This window comes from Kogia breviceps, chromosome 2 (genome assembly GCF_026419965.1).
Source record: "Kogia breviceps isolate mKogBre1 chromosome 2, mKogBre1 haplotype 1, whole genome shotgun sequence".
Lineage (NCBI taxonomy): Eukaryota > Metazoa > Chordata > Mammalia > Artiodactyla > Physeteridae > Kogia > Kogia breviceps.
This window is the reverse complement of record NC_081311.1, coordinates 82014111-82021462: the sequence shown is the minus strand read 5'-3', so window position 1 is coordinate 82021462 and position 7352 is coordinate 82014111.

The window sequence follows — 7352 nt, the reverse complement described above, 5'->3', positions numbered from 1 at the left end:
TCAACTATACTTTAATAAAAATTCTTTAAATTTTTTAAAGAAATTAAAAAACTAAATATGTAAGCACCCTTTGACCCAGGTATTCTATTACTCAGAATCTATCCCACATATGTACAAAAACAAACTATTGTTATTAATTCTAACACACCTACAAAATGATGATGGAACCTCACCTCATTTCAGAATAAAAATTGGTCAAACTAGTGTCACCGGCTCTGACATTGCACAGATGAGAAACCCACAGATCCTGATCAAAGGAAGATGATAGGAGGGGCTTCCCTGGCGGTCCAGTGGTTAAGACTTCGCCTTCCAATGCAGGGGGTGGGGGTTTGATCCCTGGTTGGAGAGCTAAGATCCCACATTGCCTCTCCGCCAAAAAACCAAAAACATAAAACAGCAGCAATATTGTAACAAATTCAATAAAGACTTATTAAAAAGTGGTCCACCTCAAAAAAATCTTTAAAAAAAAGACAAACAGAAGATGATAGGAAAGGAACTGGGAATTTCAGATAAAGGAGAACAATTCAATTATAAAATGTGAGGTTCTTTACATGTTTACAACCCCCAAGTTTTGCAAATGTGTTCACTTTACATATTTAGATTTTACCAGGGTGTCTTTTCAAAATATTAAATACTTGTTTTGCTTAATTTGCAGTGAATGCCAAGTTAAATGATTTTTGCATTGATTGCCATTTATGTATGAAAATGTAATAGAGCTACTATTGGGGGGAAGTCTTTGAGACAATTCCGGCTATCAATATACACTGAATTTTTGAGGGAAACAACAGTATAAAAGGACCCAGGCTTCCTGGTTTTTATACAAGTAAGCACCCATCAATAAAAACCCAGACTTTGTGATTTTTATTCAACTAAGCACTTGTTAGTTGAGTTGGTAATATTTAGGAAGAAAAATATCCCAAATTATACCTTTCCCCCTTTCCTCTAAGTATACATTCATTAAGTTAGTGCTTTTTAGGTCATCAGGCTTTAGGAGTTAGTTGTGACGTAAAATTTAAAATCATGAGAAATCTAAATTACAATACAAATTTAGAGCAGATGTTTTCATGATGCCATATATACAACAGACACACACACGATGGAGCATAAAGTGTCCTTTAGGAAAAATCATGAAATCATAAATCAAAGCAAAAGTATCTAGATTGGGGGGATAAGATTAACATTCACTAAAAACAAGATTTCAAGAATGAAGACTTTCCAACGCATGTTCTAGTAAATGAAATACAATATTTTTACTTCTTTTGGAAGACATTTTCGAAAAACCTTGTGAGTGTTTTTAAATTGTTATTTGAGAAAAATAACAGTCATCATTATAAGCACCCCCAAATTAAATGTTAGCTAATTAAAAAATCTAAAGGGCTTGGTGGAGCTAATGAGCGATGAATGGGGTAAAGAGAAAAAGGGAAAAAACTGGGGCAGCGTCGGGGTGCATTGTGGGTGGAGGGGGGTTGTGCGTATGGGGGTGCAGTGTGGGTGGAGCAGGTTCAGGCAGATACATCATGGTAAGAGGACTTTGCATGCTGTGAGGACACAGAGGATGGGAGGGCTCATGTGTCCTGCCTTGTGACAATTTTTTCTGGATCGAGTACCAAAGAATCACCAGCTTATGACAATGGTGTCTGCCTATGATGCTAATATAAAGAAACTTGTTGGACGTGTTTGAAAAAAACCTCTTGCTCAGATGACTAATTCAATTCACTCTTGGGTGCAGAGGAATCATCATAGTCCACATTTCTAGAGGCGTCTACTCATCTTCCTTTTCTCTGACCATGTCTACCCATAAAAATTTTTTATCGTATTTAAATTGTTTATGAAATTATTTCATTAGAAACACATAAATTTACCATCTTAACCATTTTTTGGTGTACAGTTCAGTAGTGTTAAGTATATTCATGTTGTTATGAAACAGACCTCCAGAACTTTATCTTTCAAAACTGAAACTCTCTCTCTCTATATATATATATATATTTTTTGGCTGCGTTGGGTCTTCGTTGTTGCACCTGGGCTTTCTCTAGTTGTGGCAAGCAGGGGCTACTCTTCGTTGCGGTGCATGGGCTTCTCTTTGCGGTGGCTTTTGTTGCAGAGCACGAGCTCTAGGCACACGGGCTTCATTAGTTGCAGCACGTGGGCTTCAGTAGTTGTGGCTCACAGGCTCTAGAGCGCAGGCTCAGTAGTTGTGGCCCACGGGCTTAGTTGCTCCACGGCATGTGGGATCTTCCCGGACCAGGGCTCGAACCCCTGTCCCTTGCATTGGCAGGCGGGTTCTCAACCACTGCGCCACCAGGGAAGCCCTAAACTCTACGCTCTTCAAACAACCCCTCTCCATTTCCTCTCCCTCTGCCCCCAGTAGCCACCATACTACTTTCTGTCTCTATGAATCTGACTCTTCCAGGTACCTTATATACATAGAATCATACAGTATTTGACCTTTTGTGATTGGATTGTTTCACTTGGTCTAATGTCTTTGAAATTCATCCATGTTGTAGCAGGTGCCAGAATTTCCTTCCCTCTTAAGGCTGAATAATATTCCATTGTATGGATAGACCACCTTTTGTTTATCCATTCAACTACTGATGGATATTTGGGTTGCTTCTACCTTTTGGTTATTGTGAATAGTGCTGCTATGAACACAGGTGTGCAAATATCTTTTCAAGATCCTGCTTTCAATTCTTTTGAATATATGCCCAGAAGTGGGATTGCTAAATCATAAGGCAGTTCTAGTTTTAATTTCTGAGGAACTAATTGTATCAGTCAGCTAGGGCTGCCATAACAAAATATCAAGACTGGGCAACTTAAATAACAGAAATTTATTTTCTCACAGTTCTGGAGGCTGGAAGTTCAAGGTCCAGGCAGGACTGGTTTCTGGTGAGGCCTCTCTCCTTGGCTTGTAGACAGCCACTTTCTCAGTGTCCTCATATGGCCTTTTGTCTGTGTGTGCACACTCCTGGTGTCTCTTCTTTTTCTTATAAGGACAGCAGTCTTATTGGATTTTGTCTCTACCTTAATGACATCATTTAACATTAATTACCCCTTAAAAGCCCTACCTCCAAGCAGTGACTTTGGGGTTAGGGCTGCCACATATGAATTTTGGGAGGACACAAGTCAGTCCATATAACACTGCCATGCTCTTTTCCATAGTGGTTGCACCATTTTACAATCCCACCCACAGTGCACAGGGTTCTAATTTCTCCACATCCTGGCCAATACATGTTCTTTTCCTTTTTTTTTTTTTTTTGACAGTAGCCATGGGTGTGAAGTGTGATCTTTATGTGGGGCCTGGGCAACATGAGTTGAGTAGCCACTCTTATATATTGAATTCTTTGTATTTATGGCAAGTAGTATTGCCCCCATAGGCCAGGCTTTGCAGGTGGGGAGTGGAGAAACAAAGAAGACTGACATTTCCAAGAAAGGGAGGAACAATTTAAGAAAATCTGAGGTAAGTGAACACAGAGTCTATTTTTAGCTGGGCTGGATTACAGTTTCCTTCGGACGTTGCATTCATTAAGAGTAATCATTTCAAAGAAAGCAGAGCTCACAATTGCCTGGTATCATTTACAGCCTCAGCAGTGGCTTCAGCAGGGGTCCTGACCCTCCTACTGTCGGGTGGGTACGAACGAGTCTTCAGAGAATGTTTACACCCAGTGCCTCGACAGAAAGGAAACCTGCAGAGAAGCCCACGTATCATAAAATTGGCATGGAGAGAAGAGCACTTAATCCTGTTTACTTTCGTCTAATACCTAGGGCCTTGGATTCAGTCAACAATGACTTCAAAATCTAAGGCAAACTGAATGCAGTTGGGTCTCTTTGAAAAGGCCCACGCATTCTGTGAGGTTAAACTTGGTTTCTAGAAAATAGGATTACACACAAAGAAGAACACTGCAAATTGGGAGGAATCAGAGCTTTCTTTTAATTATTTGCTTTTTAAGTTTTTAGCTCAGGATATTTTCCAAACTTTGTGCTCTGCACAAGCAAGTCATATAAGGGATTATAATCTTCACTTAGAAATATGTCAAATATATCCAAGTCCAATGTACAGAAATAAGGCTCTATGTTCACTGAAAGAAAGAACATTATCGAGGAGCTTATGGGGAATGAGGGGCAGTAACTCATGTGTGTAAGAAGAATACTCCAAGACAGAAGAAGAGTTTGCAAAAGAGATTCAGCGCTTTGGGAAAAGAAAGATCACTTCCAGCCAGGACCACCAGAAAAGAATTTCAAAAAGGACATGGTATTTGAGTTAGACTTTACAGAGAGCTCAAGTTTGAGGCCTGTGGAGAAGGAGAGAGAGTATTCTAGGCAGAGGGAAAGCAGACCATAAATCTGGCACTGAGAATAGGAAACTGTGTGTATAAAAGAGGAAAAGTAAATGGTTCAATTTGGACTACAGAAATAAAGGTGAGCATGCAAAATGGTAGCGCCACTTTGGAAACTTCTCACAAAACTAAGTATACTCTTACCATACGATTCAGTGATCATGCTCCCCGGTATTTATCCAAACAAGGTGAAACTTATATACTCACAAAAATTTACACGTAGATAATTATAGTGGCTTTATTCATAATTGTCAAAGCCTGGAAGCAACCCAGATAGTCTTCAGTAGGTGAATGGATAAATAAACTGTGGTCCATCCAGACAATGGAATATTATTCAGCACTAAAAAGAAATGAGCTATCAAGCCATGAAAAGTCATGGAGGAAACTTAACTACATATTGCTAAGTGAAAGAAGCCAATCTGAAAAGGCTACACACCCTAAAATTTCAACGTTACATTTTGGAAAAGGCACAACTGTGGTGACAGTAAAAAAGATCAGTGGTTGCCAAGGGTTAGGGGAGGTGGGGAAGAGAGGCATTAATAGGTGAAGAACATAGGAAAACAAGAAAATGAGTCACACTTATACCAAATTAAGGATGTTGAGTTATGTTAGTAATATATGCAACTTTAATTTTAACACTCTGCCAAAGTAAACTTTATTCCCTATAACTTAAAACTTATATTTTAAGTTATATATATATAATATATATATTAACTATATATAGTTAATTCCACTGTTTTGGCTGCAATAAAATTGATTTTGAAATTAAAGAATAAACAGAAATAAAGGTGAGAAAGTTGGTTGAGATCTGGTCTTAGAGGTTCCTATGTTGCTATTTAAAATTTGGAAACGTCACTGTGTATTTAACATTTTATGATTGATACATATACACCTACCTACAGAGCCAAATTTCCCTTTGGAAGTTCCAGTTCAAGACATGATAAACACATGCATATTTTAAGGAAAAATAAACTTTTAAATGTAAATTGTGCCTGTTACCTTAAAATAACTGGTGGAAAGTTAAAGCAGTAATTAAGAGATAACATGTACATACACAGGAAAGGTGGAGAGGGGGTTTCTTGCTGTAGATAAGCAGCTGGCATTGAGAAATGAGGCAAGGTCAGAAGGAATTCCAAACATGCTTGGCCTTTTAAGATCTATAAATAGGAGGCCTGCTATTTATATATAACCTACTTACAAATACTCCTTATTTTAAGTGGCTACTTGGGACAGCCATCAGAACTTAATTCTGAGCAGTCCAGAAGCTCACAACTCCAGCAAGGAAAAGAAGTTCCCCCCCAGAAACATTATTATACATCGTGGTTAATTTCTACAGTACTAAAGACCCAGAACTACACCGTTGTAAGTTCACAGATCACAGGGCTGATGTGATAAGAAACCTGGGAAACAAAACCCACTAATATTTTTTTTTAATTACCAAAGGTTCAAAACATACACAAAAGTATAGAAAATAACATAATGAACTCACACATACCCATCACATAGATTCAATAATTATTAAGATTGGCACATTTGCTTTACTTATTCCATTTTTTAGAAGAATCCTGAGGCATTATAAAGTGTTCCAGGCATGGTCTCTTCATTCCTACAACTTCAGCTAGCATCTCTCATACACAGGAATACTTTCTTAAATAATCTTAATGAGATTCACACACTTAATGTTAACAATAACTCTTTTGTATTATCTAAAATGATAGGTATTTACATTCAAATTGCCCCTATTGTCTCAAACATGCTGTTTCTTAGATACTTTGCATAAGAATCCAAAGAAGGTCCACACTTGACATTGGTGGTTCTGTCTCTTACAGCTCAATTTGGAGCAGCCCCCTTCTCTTCCTCTTTCTCTATGCCCTTGACTTGTTTAAACTGGGTCAGTTATCTCAAAGAACATACCACACCCTGCGTTTGCCTCTTAACTTCCTTGTGGTATTATTTAACTGTTTCTCTGTATCAAAATACATTTCTGAATTGGACATTGTCACTTTTCTATATATTAATACTCTCTTTGAGCAGAGATGAATAAGCTAAGGGAATTTATTGGGATGAACGTAAGCTTTTTTTTCCCTCAGATAGGCAGAACTGAATTTTAATGCCAGCTTCTCCACTTATTTGTTGTGTAAATTCATACTTGTATACATTTTTTAACTTCTCCAAGTTAGTTTTATTATCAATAATTTCATGGGGTTGCTCTGAAGGTTAAATAGAGATAATTTGTAAAGGACCTAATCTAGTGGCAAGCACACAGAAGAAGCACTACAAAAATGGAAGTTTCTAGAGAGTTATTTTAGTATATACATCCAGCTTGTTTATGGTCAAAATCTCCTGAAGGACTGGTCTGCTTGATGACGTTATCAAGACTTGGTTTATTTCCCAGATTTTAAAAGATAAGTATCTTACTAATTATAGAAACAACAGCTGGTTATCTTTTGGTGGAGTCTAAATTATGTGGGTTGCCATTTAAAATAAACCCAATTTAAAACCCCATTCCATTAAAGAGAGCATCTACTTACATTAGTCTTGACAAGATGGTCTAGGCCAAAAGGCCCAACAGTGTTGATTTGTATGGGAAAGAAAGAATTCATGAGTTAAATTATATCTTTCAGCCCTCCCCCATAACTGAAGGCAGAAGGGTATCCAGGCCAAGGAACCTATAACCAGTCTTCCCTGAACCAGGACAATGGCCTTGGTGTCTTGGCTGGCAGGATTCAGTCTATTGAGGGGGTTTCTTAGAATCTGTAAGATGGGCTGTTATGGCTACTGCATTTGCTTCTCCTGGTTTAGGGCATGTTGACAGTAATGCTTCATTGCTAAAGGCTACCCATCTCTTTCCCTCCATTTCAAATGGAAAATCTTTCTGCTATCCTACTGGCTTGATGATAATAACATTCCACTTGTTACAAATGTCACAGAAAGTAATACCTCTGTCTGCAATATGCCAGAAATTAGGGCAATGGTTCTCAGAATCATCTGGAATACTAGTTAAAAATGTGTATCTGTGGG